The 15818-nt window shown below is 37.2% G+C and overlaps 1 long non-coding RNA gene across 4 annotated transcripts in view; it reads left to right on the forward strand.

Annotated features, from left to right (window-relative positions):
• Positions 1-11856: 11856 nt before the first annotated feature.
• Positions 11857-15818, forward strand: part of LOC121110599 — a 120159-nt gene continuing 116197 nt past the window's right edge. For all 4 annotated transcript variants that reach the window (XR_006939084.1, XR_005859276.1, XR_005859277.1 and 1 more), the window contains exon 1: positions 11857-11999. This is a non-coding gene — a long non-coding RNA (uncharacterized LOC121110599). The remainder of the gene's footprint in view (positions 12000-15818) is intronic.

Below are 15818 nucleotides of genomic sequence, written 5' to 3' on the forward strand. Positions count from 1 at the left end.
GAGCATAGAATTGGCCTGGACTATCTTTGTCCAGATTACAGTGAGCATGCTTTTTGCAACTATTTTAAATAAAAGTGAAGAAGAGAGTTTTAAAGACAACCAAGAGCTTTTTCAAAGACCTCACTAAGTTTAGAATAATACATAATATGACTGAAGGCTCTTTTCTTATAAATCCAGATTTTTATAAAACACTGTCAATAAATTGCTCTGTTTACTTCACAGAAGTAGATAATACCATTTAAAAATAACAGCTAAAAAGTACTTTGGAAGATTCTTAATGCTATTTATGTTACTTTAGAGTAGGATTCATCTCTTCTAAGTTTCATCATCTGAAAACACTGAAAACAAGTGTTTTGTCTCAACTAGGCATTCTCTTGTACACTTGGTGAAGGAATTCTGAAAATCACAGAGGTAATTCTAGCTACTGATGTACAATGGAGTTTTTTTGTTTGATTTTTTTTTTTTTTGTCAACAGACCATAAGGAGAATCTATAAAAGATAATTTAGATAAGATGCCTAGCATTTTATACTAATAGTGTTACGCAAGAAGAATGTAGGTCTCCGTACAGATAAGAAGAGCCTCTTTAAGGCACCAAATAGTTACAACTGTAGGGCTGTCATACAGCTTTCATATTATAGAGCATGGGTGTCCACCTTTTGGCTTGCTTTGGCTGCATTGAATGAAGAGGAATTGTCTAGAGCCACATCTATGAACGTTGCTCCAAAAGTAATGCTTCCTAATTATTTCCATGGAAACTACAACCAATACAATGAGCACAATAACGCTATTTAATAGAACAAATTCACAGCTACAAAACATTCTTTTTTGACAGTCACCACTATTAACTGTGCATTTTTGCAGCAATGGACAAGAGCCTGCATGATGTGTTCGTAACACTTTGTACCAGCGAAGGTGACCCACTGTCACCACTCCTGAAACATACCACTCACTCTTCACTGTGCTCACATCCTCAGGTTTATACATTCAGCAAGCATTGATGAATGTCAGTGGGTGCCATTTTTTCCACGTGGAGGAATTCAGTGATACATCTTTGCTTCATTTACACTCTGATGTCAGATGCCATTCTGTCAGACTGCCCCTCTGCTACCATCAGTCACATGGCAACAAAATGGAATGGAACATTGGTAAAGCGGGTTCAACCTCTACTGCCGTACCAACATCCACCTCTGACATTACAGACAAACATCTAAAAATAGGAAGCATTACTTTCAGAGCATTTTTCATAAAATCTGTATGTAATAATAATTAATAATAATTAATGTTTTTTAATTAAAACATAAAAATAGAGCAACAAAAACATAAAACTAGTGGGATATTTGACCCTGTTTTTGTGAAATGAACGAATCAGGCTGATTTGATGGCAGTGGCTGCAATTCTTATTGAGCTCTCAAAGTGTTCATCAGAGATTTTTGATGAAATTTTATTCTTCCTATACTCCACCCTTTAAATAATTACTCACAAGTATCCACACTGTCAAAAGCAATTACATGAATAAGGTGTGACTGTGTGCAGTGAGGGATATTTCTTTCTGGTAATGTGGGGCTTATAAAAATCTGGTAAAGAGGCATGATCAAATATCTGATTGCAACTCTATACATTCCATTTAAAAATCCACAAGTAAAATATTTGTGTCAACTGAAAATGGAGTCACAACTAAAAAATTTATAATTTTTTCTGCATGGTTGCATATTTTTTTGCAGTTCACAGGACTGTATTTAGCCAATGTATTAAAATACGTACAATTATTTACCATAACATGAGTTAGCACGGCACTGTGCCCTCTTCATATCCCGGTTTTAGCCCAGAGAGTGCCGATTGCAAACTGATGGTATGCGCCTGGGGTTGGGCTGGTCAGAGGTGCTGCCATGATGAGCAGCTGCACTGCAAGCTGGGCCGAGCTGCTTGCCACCTGCAGGCAACAGTTTGAACATACCTGAGAGACAAGGGAGTAATCAAAGAATAATTCTGAAACTTAGAAAAGTTATTGGAAATATTTTTTTCAGTCTATACCTGTACAAGAAAGTCTGTTTTCTGTAGTAATTTCTAGTCTTTTAGTAATGTATAATTTAGAGATTGCCTTGAGTCATCAGAAAGACACCTTAAAAAATCACTAGTGGGAGACTGAATTGAAGGTTATACGCTTGGGTGAAATTGTTTTCTTCTGATCTCATTAGATAATCATCTTCAATTTTGAGACTACAGCTATTTGGGGATACAAATGCAAAAGCTTTTCTTGGGAAGTAAGATGGATTTTAACACATGTAGAGTGCTGGTAGGGATAAACATCTCCATCCATACCAGTGGAAAGATTTAAATTCCCCAGCTGTTTATCTCTGCTCCCCTCTGGAAGTCCCCATTTGCCATTCTGATGACAGAGCGGGAACATCCTTAGCTAAGTGTTTCTTCAATGATTTCAGTGCCAGTGATGAATAAACCCTATCAATTTTGCTTGAAGTGGATGAGGGGGCACTCACATAGATTATTCCCTTAGGAAATCAGGAAAGACAGTAACATCTGGAAATGAAATGGTTGGCTGCTAGCAAGACTTGCTAACCTCTTCAACTCTCATCCTATACTCTTGAAGAGAACAAGTACTCACAGCCTTAGCAGAATGGAGGGTGAAGGGAATTCATGGGTAGCATGCAGTAGAAAATCAAAGCTTTGTGTTCATTAGAACAGATCATATGATTATGACTTTCCTAAATGTGACTTGCCAGCTTATGCAAGCAGTCACTGATAAGAGAGGAATTATGCCACAACACTTGGTGTAGTTGATATTACCCACCCACATTTATTTTCTTATTAATTTTTCATGATATTTAGTTGTGTTTCTAAGGGAAGATTCTCTGGAAAGATGAAGGAATAGCAGTCATCATGTCAAGGGAGAAAAAAATGCTAATTACTCACTTTAAAGTCCCAATGAATAACATCAAAGTTAACATTATTTAAAAGTTTCCATAGCTTCTTGAATGATTTAATGGTGGTTGTAGTGTAGCAAATTGTATTAGGAAATCTTGCTGTGTACAGTGCTTCTATTTAAGTTTTGATTTAGTTTGTAATATATCTTCTGTTAACTTCTATCTGGGAAATTTTCATTGATAGTGTGAATTCTGCAGTGAAATACAAACATTTTTTATTTGGAAAAAGAGCAAATGAGTTTTAGACAAAAAAAAAAAAAAAAAAAAAAGAGACCAACCATTGTAACAAGAGTTCATAATGAACCCTAGTCCCTGGAAAAAGGAGGATAAGAATTTGTATAATCTCCTCCTCACATGAGCAGTTCTTTAATAAGTTATCCTCACCAGACTAAGAAAACATAGTAGAGAAAATCCTGAAAAAGGAAGAACGCAGGAAACTGGGAACACCAAGGCAATCCTATCAGCATCCCAGAAAGGCAGCAGATTTGCAGCATTATCAACTGAGATTTCACTGCTGCTTTCAAATTAATCACATGAATTCACATTCAGTATGGTCCATGGTTCAGTGTTTGTAAGGAACTTTCAGACTGCATAGCTTCCTGACCTCACTGGTGATGGGATGTTCTAGCCAGATTAGATTGCATTAAACACCCTGTGTATGTTTAGTTAGGCAACCTGGAAATGCTTTTTAATTAATGAACAAGGGCAGCTATCTCAAGGGATTCTGTAAAACCACAGTTCACATATAACATTAGGATGGCTTGCTGTACAGAAATTTAACAGTCATAGCTACTGCAGGTAGGACAGAAAATGATTCCATTCTAATTATGGTGGTGTAAAACCTACCTCAGATAACACTGTTATAGAGAAAAAGTCACTGTTATGAAGTAACAACACTTTATCTCACAAGAGTAAAGAGAGACCAGTGTCTGACTTTCTCAAACTAGAAAGTGAAAGGAAGGGATTTTCTTGCTGTTTGCTCATTTTATGAGGGGGGGATATGAAAAGAAGGGGAAAAAAAAGAAAAGAAAAGAAAAAAAAAAAAAAAAAGAAGCTAAACAAAAACTCTTCTGAAAGATTCACCAGAGGGAATAAAAGAAGAAAGAAGGGGAAAATCAATTTTCTCTGTGTTCTTGCCCTCTCACCCACATACTAAATAAAGGAGTACTGAGGAAAGACAGGTCTAAATCACAGGGGAAAAACATCAAAGCCAGAATAAAATCTTCTGATTGAGTTGAAGTGTTGCCATTTCCCATTCCCTTTCTTGAAACACTTGGGAATTAATATGCTTCATTCACTTTTCTAGGGAACAAAAATTGCAATAATCTGGGGTAAATATGGTGGCTTCAGGCTGACAGGAGCCATGGGGGGCCCACAGGTAGAAAGGAGAGAGGAAGCTGTGCCCTCTGCTTAGCATGTGCCACTACATATTAATAGGATCTGTGGTTATAAGCAGTCTGAGGTGCAGTGAATGAGGAGAGAGAAGATAGGGAAGAGAGTGAAGGCCTGTTGACTAGCCTATGCTGGCTAATCAACTGGTAAGCTAGCAGTCTGATAGACATAACTTATAAGCAAGCTATGTGGAGCGAATGCATACATTGTAGTAACAAAGTTAAAGGTGTTCCTTTCATAAGAGCGCCTGTTTAAGGATGTAAGTCTCCTTGAGACACTGCAGTATGATGGGAGCCTAGAAGAGCATTAAGCTGCTGTTAGGAGGAGCTCAGCCAGAAATAGGTAAGTGTGGGTTGAAGTAGATCTGTTGTAATGACACAAAACTGGAACTTATTGGTGATTCATACTGAACATATGTACCCTAATCAAAAGTCCTGTGGGCTACAGTCCCTGGACCCACCATGTATTCAAAGCCCTCTCACAGAAGGTATCTCATAGAAGTCCTCCAGTACATTGAAAGTTGTTACATTAAGATGGAAAACAATTTGTAAGTGATCTGAATGGGCATTTGGTGGAAAGGGTTCTTGAATAATTCTGATGCTGGCAATGATATTGATGCCCTTCCCATGGTATAAGCCTATGAATTTGGCTTGCTTGTTAAAATGTGCAAAACCAGTTTTGAATAATGAATCTGAATTATCAGGACTCGTAACACGTCTTGCATCAACATCTACGAGAGCAGAGAGAAGATGGGTGTCCCACCCTGCTATTCTGCATTCTCTACTCCCTTGCTGCATCAGATGCATACAAACAGCACACATGGTCAGACAAGGAAGGGTCCATGTGAGGCAGAGCTGGGAGATGCTCTTAGACCTGGCAATGTTATGGTGGTGCAGCACAAAAGAGGACTAGTAGTTCTTATGTACTAATAATCCATACATTTTCCCTTGCCACATAAGAGCCTGATAATGCTCAGTGCTTGCTAAGCTTTCTCTTTTGTCCTTAGAGTACGTGAGGTTTATGTGAATCACTGTCAGAGGGCAAGTATAAATTGTGATAAGTAGCCTATATGTAAAAGCAGTATTTCTGCATCAAGTAATAATGCTGTGTTTCCTGGGAAATGAATGATTGAAATCCATCCCTTGTCACACAGTAACACGCACAATAAATGTAATTTTAAATCCATTATAATGCTGCCAAATACATTAAACAAAAATATACGGAGGATTTATCCACCAGAAGATTTACAGATTTCCTGAGTGGTACATCATTATCAGAACTGTCAATTTGAAAATAAAAATTGTCAAACCATCACTGGAACATAATAAAAGCTGTGACAGTAATACACAATAGCTACTAAGTTTTTAAAAATAAAACCTTCAGAAAACCCACTCCACACACAATTATCACCTCTGCAGACTGCCAAGGAAGCAGTAAAGTACTGAAGGATACCAGAAAGAGAAGTGCAGTAACCAGCATAGTTAACATCAGCACTACAACATGTATTACATGTTAGCACAATTGAAAAGCAAACTTTTGTGCCTTTAATGATGGGATCCAAAGGGGCTAGCATCCAAAAGAGAAAGAATCCCAGTTAAAAGGTGCTCAGTTGTTCTCATATTGTTTTGTCTAGGTTTTGCTTCACCTGCTGGGCTCTTGGCTGGTCAACATTACACTTCTTAGCCTCCTTGGTTTAACTGAGAGAAGGGCAAGAGGTAACTTTGTCACAGTGTGCAAGTATTTATAAAATAAGAATGAATAATTATAAAACAAGAAGTATCTATCGTACAGCTTTGAGTGGGCTTTCCCTAGCTGAAATCTTTCCAGGCTGATATATTTGAATCCAGGAAGCCAGTTCCATGCATTCCTTTTATCTGATACAACGCCATCTTTCCCTTCCACATTCTTTATGATCTCTCCACCTCATAATTTCCTAGCAGATATAGGATTATATCATGGCACTGTCCCACAGCTCTAGGGCAATTGCTTCCAGATTATCTAGTAATGTTTTCTCATCTCACAAATCATGCAGGCTCTTCAGATTTGTGAATTGACCTAAGCTGAGTACATCTGATTATTAATAGCAAACAGATACAGAGCCCACACCAGTGACTGTATACATAATTGCTCTAAAATGTGATGGTATAAGATACAAAGTGTCCGGTTGCATTTCCCCAACCCATATTCTTCACCATGCCTGTCCAGCCTTTGAAGATAGGTGGGGACTTCTGGAGGTATCTAGAATTGTTTGTTTTGATATGGTTTCTTTTTTTGCGTCATACAAGCTCTCTTTCTCAAGGTTCACCTCCTACCTTGTAAACTAGCTAAGTCAGGTCCACTTGCAACAGAAGTATGTCTGTCCCTTCTTCCCCGAAGACCAATGCTCCTTACAGCTTCTTTTCCAATTGATTTTTAAGATGCTTCAACAACAGCTGTTTACAGGAATATTCTGGTGCTGTAGGCCTACTCCCATGTAGGAGTCATAATAAACTCCTATGGCTGATGAGTGAAGCAAGACTATCTCAGATTGAAAGGAACCTTTTATTCATGCAGGGAGGACAGTTAACCACTGAAACGACTTGTCAGGAATACGGTATCTGTGAAACTTGGTGTCTTCATAGTAATCTTGCAAGCGCTGAAAGATCTGATATTACTTAGAGAAGTTGATGCAGTGTGTAGGTACTCTTCTCAGAGTTGTAGTCACAAATGAGCTGGACTGATTATCGGAATATTTGCTGACCTAAAGAACAGCAGCTTTACTTTCTTGATAGACAAGGTGACAGTTTCACTGCAAACCTAATTCAGAGGAACTTAATACTTGAAGATCAACAGCAAAATATGGAGAACTGTGGAAAGCATTTTTGTTAAGTGACTGACCATCCTGAAAGAAAACAACGAGATTTGTGTTTGGATTTCAGCGTCTTCTCAAGAGTTTGGAGACATGGATGTGTAAGTCTTCACTCTGAAATGTGATGAAGATATGTAGAAGTGTCCCCACTGAATTGGGGGTCAGGAGTTTTGAAGTCAGTGACTAAATCCACATTGACTTAAATGAAACCCATTGAAAATTTTAAGGGCTCGGTCACAGCATAGAGATAAGTTACTGAAGCTTAGCAATTTCACTGTTGTTTAGATTAATGTATTTTAAATAGCATTTGCTGGTGGCAAAGGATGCTGCTGTAGCCAGTTCCTGTAGGTCAGCTGATGCACGATATGTCATTAAGCTGTGGTAATTCATTTGGGCATCGTCATGCTAAGCTTTTCCCGGCTGTTGGTATATTCTAGATTATGATCAACTTCATATTATTAGACTGCAACACCGGACCTTCTGTTTGGTTGTAACTTTATTCAGCTTTGTGAAAATCTATTTGGATTCTTAATACCATGTCTTGTTAATGCCATCCTTAAACTGTGGGGCTCTATAGACTGATTTGAACTGATGCCCAGAATGTCCTTAGCTGACCCGATTATTTACTGCTGCTGAATCTGTATCCCAGACACACAATCCAGTGTATTTCACACTGTTACCTTTACAATATTGTTATTTATTAACTTCGGTTTACAGATGGTAAATTGAAGTGATGAAGTGATAGTGCATGGGACTTTCAAGAACCCAGCATACTTATTGTTGCTTCAAAAAGGAAAACAGACGTAGCTCTAGCAATTGAATTAAACTCTTTCAAGGACAAACACTACAAAAGCCGTAATAGTGCCCTTGCTTATGTCGTTTTCTCCTTTTGCACAGGAAAATCCAAAAGCTGAAGCACTTCTTGCAGTACCAGCATAATTTAGTTTTATTTGTACATTGTTGTCCTATCACTTCTGAAATCCTGGCAGACAGTGATAGGCATCCTGCTTTGGCTGTGGACATCTGGTCACCCTCAAATGGAGCCAGCGATGCTAATTAATTCTAGCAGTACACAACGCCTTGTTCTGTACTGTCATAATTCACTGAAGGCAGTGAAAGCTATACCCCTTTCTGCGAGGTTTTGTGCAGGCACGTGATTAGAATACTACTTCATATGTATTTCACATTCATCTTTAGCCCCACTTTACCTCCAAGAAAAGTTCAATTGCTCATATTTAGGATAAAGAGCAGATGAATTTAGTCAGCTGAATAAACCTGCAACCACAAGGAAAACTTACTATTTACTTACTGAAAACACCATGAATTTTGTCTGTTACATTTTAACTACAAAACAGTTTAAAAAAAAAAAAAAAACATTTTATCTTCACTCTCTTCACCCCCCTGCACCATAAAAAAACAAATAGACAAAATCTGAAGCTACATACCTTTCAGTTCTAGTGAGGTTTAACCGCCTAATAGCCTTAAGTGCCTTTGAAAATAACCAGTTTACTGGCAACAGTATTTTAGTAAGAGTAGTAGCAAATACTTCACAACAGCAGATAAAAGATAGTAATTTAAGAATTCCAGTTGCTCTACTTTAAAAATTTTGGGTAAAGTGACATTCATCGCAAATGTCAATTATTTTTTTATTCAGCTTCTTCCATCTCTGGATTCATTTTCATTCGAGATTGTTGCATGCTTTTAAAAGAAAAGTGCATCCAGTGGAACCCAGAGCTGGATGGCAAGACACTGCTATATGAAAATATTATTTCAGTGACAAGAATGATTTGCCAGAATATTTGGGAGAAGAGGGGCAGATTTCAGGGGGACTGTGTAAACACACCCACAGACTTAATTTGTGTGCACACCAGATCATATTATTAAAGTCAATTAACTGGCTTTTTAAATTATCCTGTTGGGTATCACCAAATATTGTGGTGGCAGCAGCAGGAGAAGGGTGAGTAATAACTCAAAAGTAATTTCCCTAGTGCCTGTAAATAATAAACATTGTTAGCAAATGAGTGATGGAGGTCAATGGGCCATACAGTCATTAGATGGTTTAATGATATGCTGCAGGTTATCTCAGGGCACAGTGCACTAATGACATTCTCAGCCTTCCCTGCAGCAAATAACCTCTGCAACCTGAGATAAGCAGTCACATTGCACACTACAGTACAATAGAAAATGACCCCAACAAGAAAATTTCTCTTCTGTTTGACATTTAATGTGCTAGTATCCATCAAAATCTGTCCTGAAAAGAGTGCTGTCTTTAAATCTGTTTTTGCTAACAGAGAAACTATTAAAGGGCAGAAAGAAAATACCCTCAGACTTGCGGCTTATGGGTAAAGAGGTAATCGAGTCAGTTGGAGAAAAATACTCAGCGTGTAGCATTTTGTTTTTGCTTTCATGGCTGTTGCTTGGTCACTGCAAAAGTGTAGTCCAAGAAAAAGAAGTATTAAGGCTATGGCCTGTTTACTGCTGAAGACTGTACCAAAAGATTATAGCAGATACCCTGTAACCTTGAAGACTTTGAATTTATGAAATCTGCTGTGTCTCTTCTCAATGACACATAAATGACCCTGTGGCAAAAAAAGGGGCAAGGTGTCCCAAACTTGAAGTATCTCAGGAGGGATATTAAAAATGAAATAGAAAATAGATTCACTTGAGTTCCTTCACGACGAGGTCATTTAAGAGTAAGCAACATATCTACTATTTAATTAAAATTAGTTCAATATTTAAATATTTCATAAAGTTGTATTTGTTCAGTGTTAACAATATTGTAATTTAAAAGCAAAAATTGCAATAGAAAAAAAATGAGGACTGAAGGTTGAAAAGGCATAGCAGAAATTACAGGAGTCTTCTTTCTCCAGTAATGGGAAGGCCAGCCAGGAAGGTCATGAGCTGGAAGCAACTTACTTCAGATAATTTGTATTACCTGTTACTCTATTCTTTTTTAATCTGATGATCAGTTAATATATGACTACACTGGTTTGGCTTCTTGTCACTGCCTGACAACCTGGATGTAGTAGACATATGCAGTAAGGACAATTAATAAGCTGTAGTTAGTGTAACCACACTAAATTTCCAATGCCTTAACGTGAAACTAAAACTGTAAACTCAGTATTACAATTGTACTGATGTCTTGAAAATGGAAAAAGCCATGGTGAAATACCATTTCATTTCCTGTTCAGAGCATATATATACTGTTAAAAATTCCTTACTGTGAAGAATTCCTTAGCTTAGATTACTGGAAAAGCCAAACAGATATTAAATTAGAAGGGGAAACATAAGTTAGAAATATATATTTTTTCTCACTCATCTGTATTTTGTACACAGTCTTCTCATGCATCCCAGCCTTCTAGTGGGTGTCATCTTCTACCAACATCCCAAGGAAATTCCTGAGAAATAATAGACCAATTTGTAGCATACTTCTCATTTTTTATAAGTGTTATGCTAGAACAATGCTGGGAAAGCCCATGTACAGTTTGCCTGACTTTCTGAGAGGACAAATGGAGAAAGGAATATGGACTCCCAATATTCTGCGCACACAGTTGGTGGGACAAATATAAGGAGGACAAAAACTAAAGTGAAATGTGACATGTGCTATGGATCAGACTTGTACAGCTTCTTGATGAGCAACATTTCCATGAGGCTTAACACTAAGATATTCCCATTCAGTATACAGTGCATAATACAATTAGGTTCTTCAACATCTTACTTGACTTTGACCTTAGCTTTTCAAAAATTTCTTGATGACCATGAGGCAAACTTCGCATCTTATTTCTAATGGTACAACAGACTAACAGATTGCCCAACCTGAGTGCCACTGTACTGCAGATTTGTTCCTGTAGCCCTGAAGGTCTTCCCTTGATTGGGCAAAAGCAGTGGCCAACTCAGCAACTAAATGATACACCCTCTTGGTGATAACTAAATTTGATTTTGTTAGCTTAATTTTAAAGGAGCCAGCATGAAAGTCCCAGGTTCTTGGTCTTACAGGATTAATCCAATCACTTGAACAACACCTGTGAGCAGATGAGAATGTGATTTCCAGAATAAAACATCCATCAAATTTATGGATGTGCATTGTCTCTTGCAAGTGAGATTCATTCCTTCATACTGTTAATTCTCACTAAAAATAGCAGCCAAGAACTTGTTTTCAATAAAACAATAACACACTGCAAGGGAGTTCCCGCAGATAAAGCAAAGGCTTAACACCAGATAGCCAGAAAGGATCAACTGGTGCAGGTGTATACCGCAGCAAACTGGAGTAAGCCCTTGGAATGCAAATGAGTACTTCTTGTTTTAATATACTGAATGCAGCCCTAGTAGTATGGAGTAGCCTTAGTTTTTATGAAGTCCAAATTCTGGACCTTACCTTGGTATTCAGCTCCTGCAACTGAAACGACTACAAAAGCCTTAGGTAGAGGCTTGACAAAATCCCACAGGCTTATCCTTGTTATGTTTTCTACCTAGCAAGATAAGATCTGTGTTATCTACAGGTTCTCAGTTTCTTCCATTTTACTACTATCACTAAGTACCTGTTTTTAAGTGATATAAGTTTCATCTTTGTTCCACCCCTCTTTCTCATTACCTAGGTGAGGCACAGAATGAGGGGCTTGTACTAGAAAGGCAAATTCACATGATATTTCCTGTTTTTTCACACGTTACAGGACACACAGAGAAACCTATTGAAACAGCCATGGTTTAACAAGAACAGATGCAAGAGGTTTTTGTTTCCTGAATACTATGACAGCTGTCACTGTGAATGTAGAGGAGGTAAACATGATATGGATGACACATGTATGAGACAGTAAACAAGGTAATGCCAATTGCAGATGTTATTTCTAATTTGGGCAGGACTTGCTACAGTAATTTAACGTCCCACTCTGGAATGCATTCAGAATTTTTATCAAAGCTTACTAAGCTGCAGGATTTAATTATATAGGATTTTATATTTTGGAGGAGGAGTATGAGAAATGGCCTTAAAATAGGAGTCATTCTCTTTTAAAACCCCTCTTACTCTACAGCAATCGATCACATAATTACGTATAATACATCCTGGTGCAATTCAACCTTTGGCCTGTGCTACACGGGGGAAATTAACCAGTACAGCCATTCCACAATAACTTCCGTTATAGTTGTTTTGGTATAATTTAACTGTTCTGGAATAACTCCCTGGTGCAGACATTCAGTTCCAGAATAAAAGCAATTTTATTCCAGAATAATTACTCTACTTCCAAGGGGGAATAATCACTCCAGAATAAAATCACTTTTATTTCAGAATCATATATACAGGGAGTTGCTTGAGTATGGCTCCCCCACAGTTATTCAAGTGCCAATTAATTTTCTCTTGTACGCAAAACCTTAGTTAGTCTTCAGCAGTGCTCTGTCTTATTATACTTAGCTGTGTTTACATGCTAATCTGCATAAAATTAAGCACAGAAATTTAAACAGGATGTGTTAAGCTGTGTGAATTTTTTACCTCGTCTGACACATTGCAAGTTCAAGATTGCCTAACAAACAAAATCTGAGGGAAAAAAATATGCTTAAATACTTGCCTCTGCATAAATTGTATGATGTAATCTGTCAAAGCAATCCAAGGTTTATTTTCTACAGTCTGTAAATAGTAGTCCGGCAGACAAACATGCATGCACACACTAAAATATTTTGGATTCAAGAACTGACTTGGTAACACATAAAATGGCTGCAAAGGCAATTTAAAAATAATTATGTTTCAGTCATTGCAAAGTAGAGGCCCAAATAAACTAAAAATCCTGAAGCACAAACTTAGAGACATCATTAATTCACGGATTTTCATAAGCATTAAGGAGTAATAATAACTTGGATTTCATAGCTGGAAAAATCTTTCAGCAGTACTCACTGGCATTTGAGAGCATTTTAACCAGGGCTATAGCCAAAGTTGGAGAGACATCGTACCCAGTTAGGTAGAGACTTAGTCTTAACCAGCCTGATGTTAAAAGAAATATTCCCATTGCATCTCATTTGAATCATGAGTCTGGGCCAAAGTGCAGATGAATTAGCATTTCATGAGAATTTTTCAGTTTCTCCAGTTTTAGTGATGGGAAACTGGAAATAAAAACAAACACAAATAAATGTACCTTAACGTTAAGCATATTACTGGGTATGAATTCAAATTAAAATAGAGGAAGTCATCTTTTAAGCCTAAATTCTGTTATTTCAGTTCATTTCAGATTAGAAAGTGCAGTTGGAAAACTAGTATTTATTTGAGATTAGAAATGTTCTTTCACAGTCATTCTGCTCTGTGAAAATCATATATTTTGAGCAGGATCCTGACAGCTTCTGAGCTTCTTCTGTCAGGCACTCAGCACCTGTCAGAAGCAAACCCTCAGGTATTTCTCCTTAATACACAATTTTATATATACTCTGTGCTAAGAGAGTTGGCAGACAGACATATTGGTGTGTGTTTTGAAGAAATAGTAAATTGTTCTTCTACAGGACAGCTATAGACTTCTTTCGTGGTAATTAAATCCTATTTTAACTTTATTCAATCATTTCTTTTTATTTCTATTTAAATTTGCCCCAATCATATTGAAAGTGAAAGAGGACATTTCTGCAAAGTTTGAAGAGGGATATTTAGGATTATTCAGATATTATTATCATAAGCTTTGCCTGAATTTTAATCCATGGTTTTCTGTACATAATTCAGATCTATGATTTACCTTCTACAGATTTCAGTACTATCTCCTTTGGATGATATAACTATATTCAGAGTGTCATTTACATTTGAATTAATTAAGGTGTTGAATTTGATTATTCTGGGGGAGTTGGCCAATGATTCATGACACTGAGGGACATGGTTAGCGGGCATAGTGGTAATGGGTTGATAACTGGACATGATGATCTTAGTGGTCTTTTCCAACCTTAATGATTCTATGATTCCATGATTTTAGAGGCAAAATCTGAAGCTGTATGTATGATACCTATGTTATTTTTAAGTTTAACATGAGTCAGAGTACACTATTGTCACATAACTAAAGTTGATCAACATAAGTTGATTTAAAGTCCACTCTGGTCTTGGTCTGAAGAGGTAATCCAGAGTATGCAGTCTGCATATCTCTCCATTCTATAATATAGTATGTGAATTCAAAACCCATCTCAAAATATCTCACCTGAGAGCCATGAGATACTAAGGATATGGAAAAAAAAAAGTACAAGGCAAGGAATTTTCCTCCAGATAATTGGTGCAGTTACAAGAGTATACAAACATTTATTTATATGGGTATTTAAAACAATTTGCATTGGTTTCATTTCATTCAGAGATGTTTTCATTTAACAGATGGAGACAGTTTTGCAAACAATGTTTGCACCTGCAGTGTGAAGTAGCTATGTATTTTAGTGACAACAGACCTATAAAACGATCTGTGCAGCGCTACTGTGCCCTCTCAGTGGAAGTTTTTCAATGTTGTTATCAAATTATTTGGAAAGCCGGTTAAAAAGCCTAATAAGTAACATGATGAGCCACTCCCTTGCCAAGCCGTATTTTCTATTTTTTTATGGTGATGTCTGAAACTGGCTCATTTGTTCCATCCTAAGCTGTATCATTCAAAAACATTTCTTTTGCCTTTTAATTGTTTTTATTTTGCCTGATAATTTTTCATGCCCAATTTCAAACAAAAATGACATTTTTTTAGCAAAGTTTTAAGTGCCAATTGATGAAATAAGATTATTATTGTAACAGGTTTACACTAAAGTAGAATTCACATTGGTTACATGTTATAAATCTTTATTTTTACAAAGCTTGATACAACTTGAGTGACATGATTTAGTGGGCAAGGTGGGGATGAATTGATGGTTGGCTAGATATCTCAGAGATCTTTACCGAACTTGATGATTCTATTCTTCTCTATCAGTGAGAAAAGGTAACAAAATTGCTTGTATCAAGTATATGCTATTCACAGAGAGAAAGGAGAAACTTTTAAGGCAAAACAAGTGAGTAATCTAAATCCAGTTAAGGGAATTATAGCTCCTTTCAAATGTACGGTTGGTAACAGTCCGCTTTAGAGTGCTCCTGCCATTTGCAAACACCTTCCTGCACAATTATTTCTGCAGATAAACAGCAATAAGCAGCATTGATGGGAATGCTGGGGGAGGGCCGGATCAAGCAGAGCTAGAGTTGTTCAACTGGCCTTATTTGCCAGTAGAGACATTCACACATAGAAAATAAAATCAGATCTTGGGAAAGTTTGAGTTCAAAAAGCACTAGGTTTTTTTCAAGGCCCCGTGAGGATTGCTGGACTTGCTTACTAAAAGGAATAATTTGATGGGCTTAAAAGGTGAAGACTCGGACAAGGAGCTACTTTGTAGTTGAGTGAGACAGTTTTCTGAACACTGACTAAAACACCCTGGAACTGGATGTGAAGGATAGAGCCATGCACTTCTGCAGTTGTTCATTGAGTGAAGATGTCCCACCACCTTCAGCAATCAATAAAGGTCGTTTGGGAAATCAAAAATCAAAATGCCACTCATCAAATTACCTGATAAAAAATACTACTGATTCAAAACCCATCTCCATCAATAACTTCACTGGGATGTTTGTGTGCATTGGCAAAGATAACATAATTCTGCATTTGCACTGCACACTCATGGTGGTCCTAGA

Source organism: Gallus gallus, chromosome 4 (assembly GCF_016699485.2).
Source record: "Gallus gallus isolate bGalGal1 chromosome 4, bGalGal1.mat.broiler.GRCg7b, whole genome shotgun sequence".
NCBI classification, from domain to species: domain Eukaryota; kingdom Metazoa; phylum Chordata; class Aves; order Galliformes; family Phasianidae; genus Gallus; species Gallus gallus.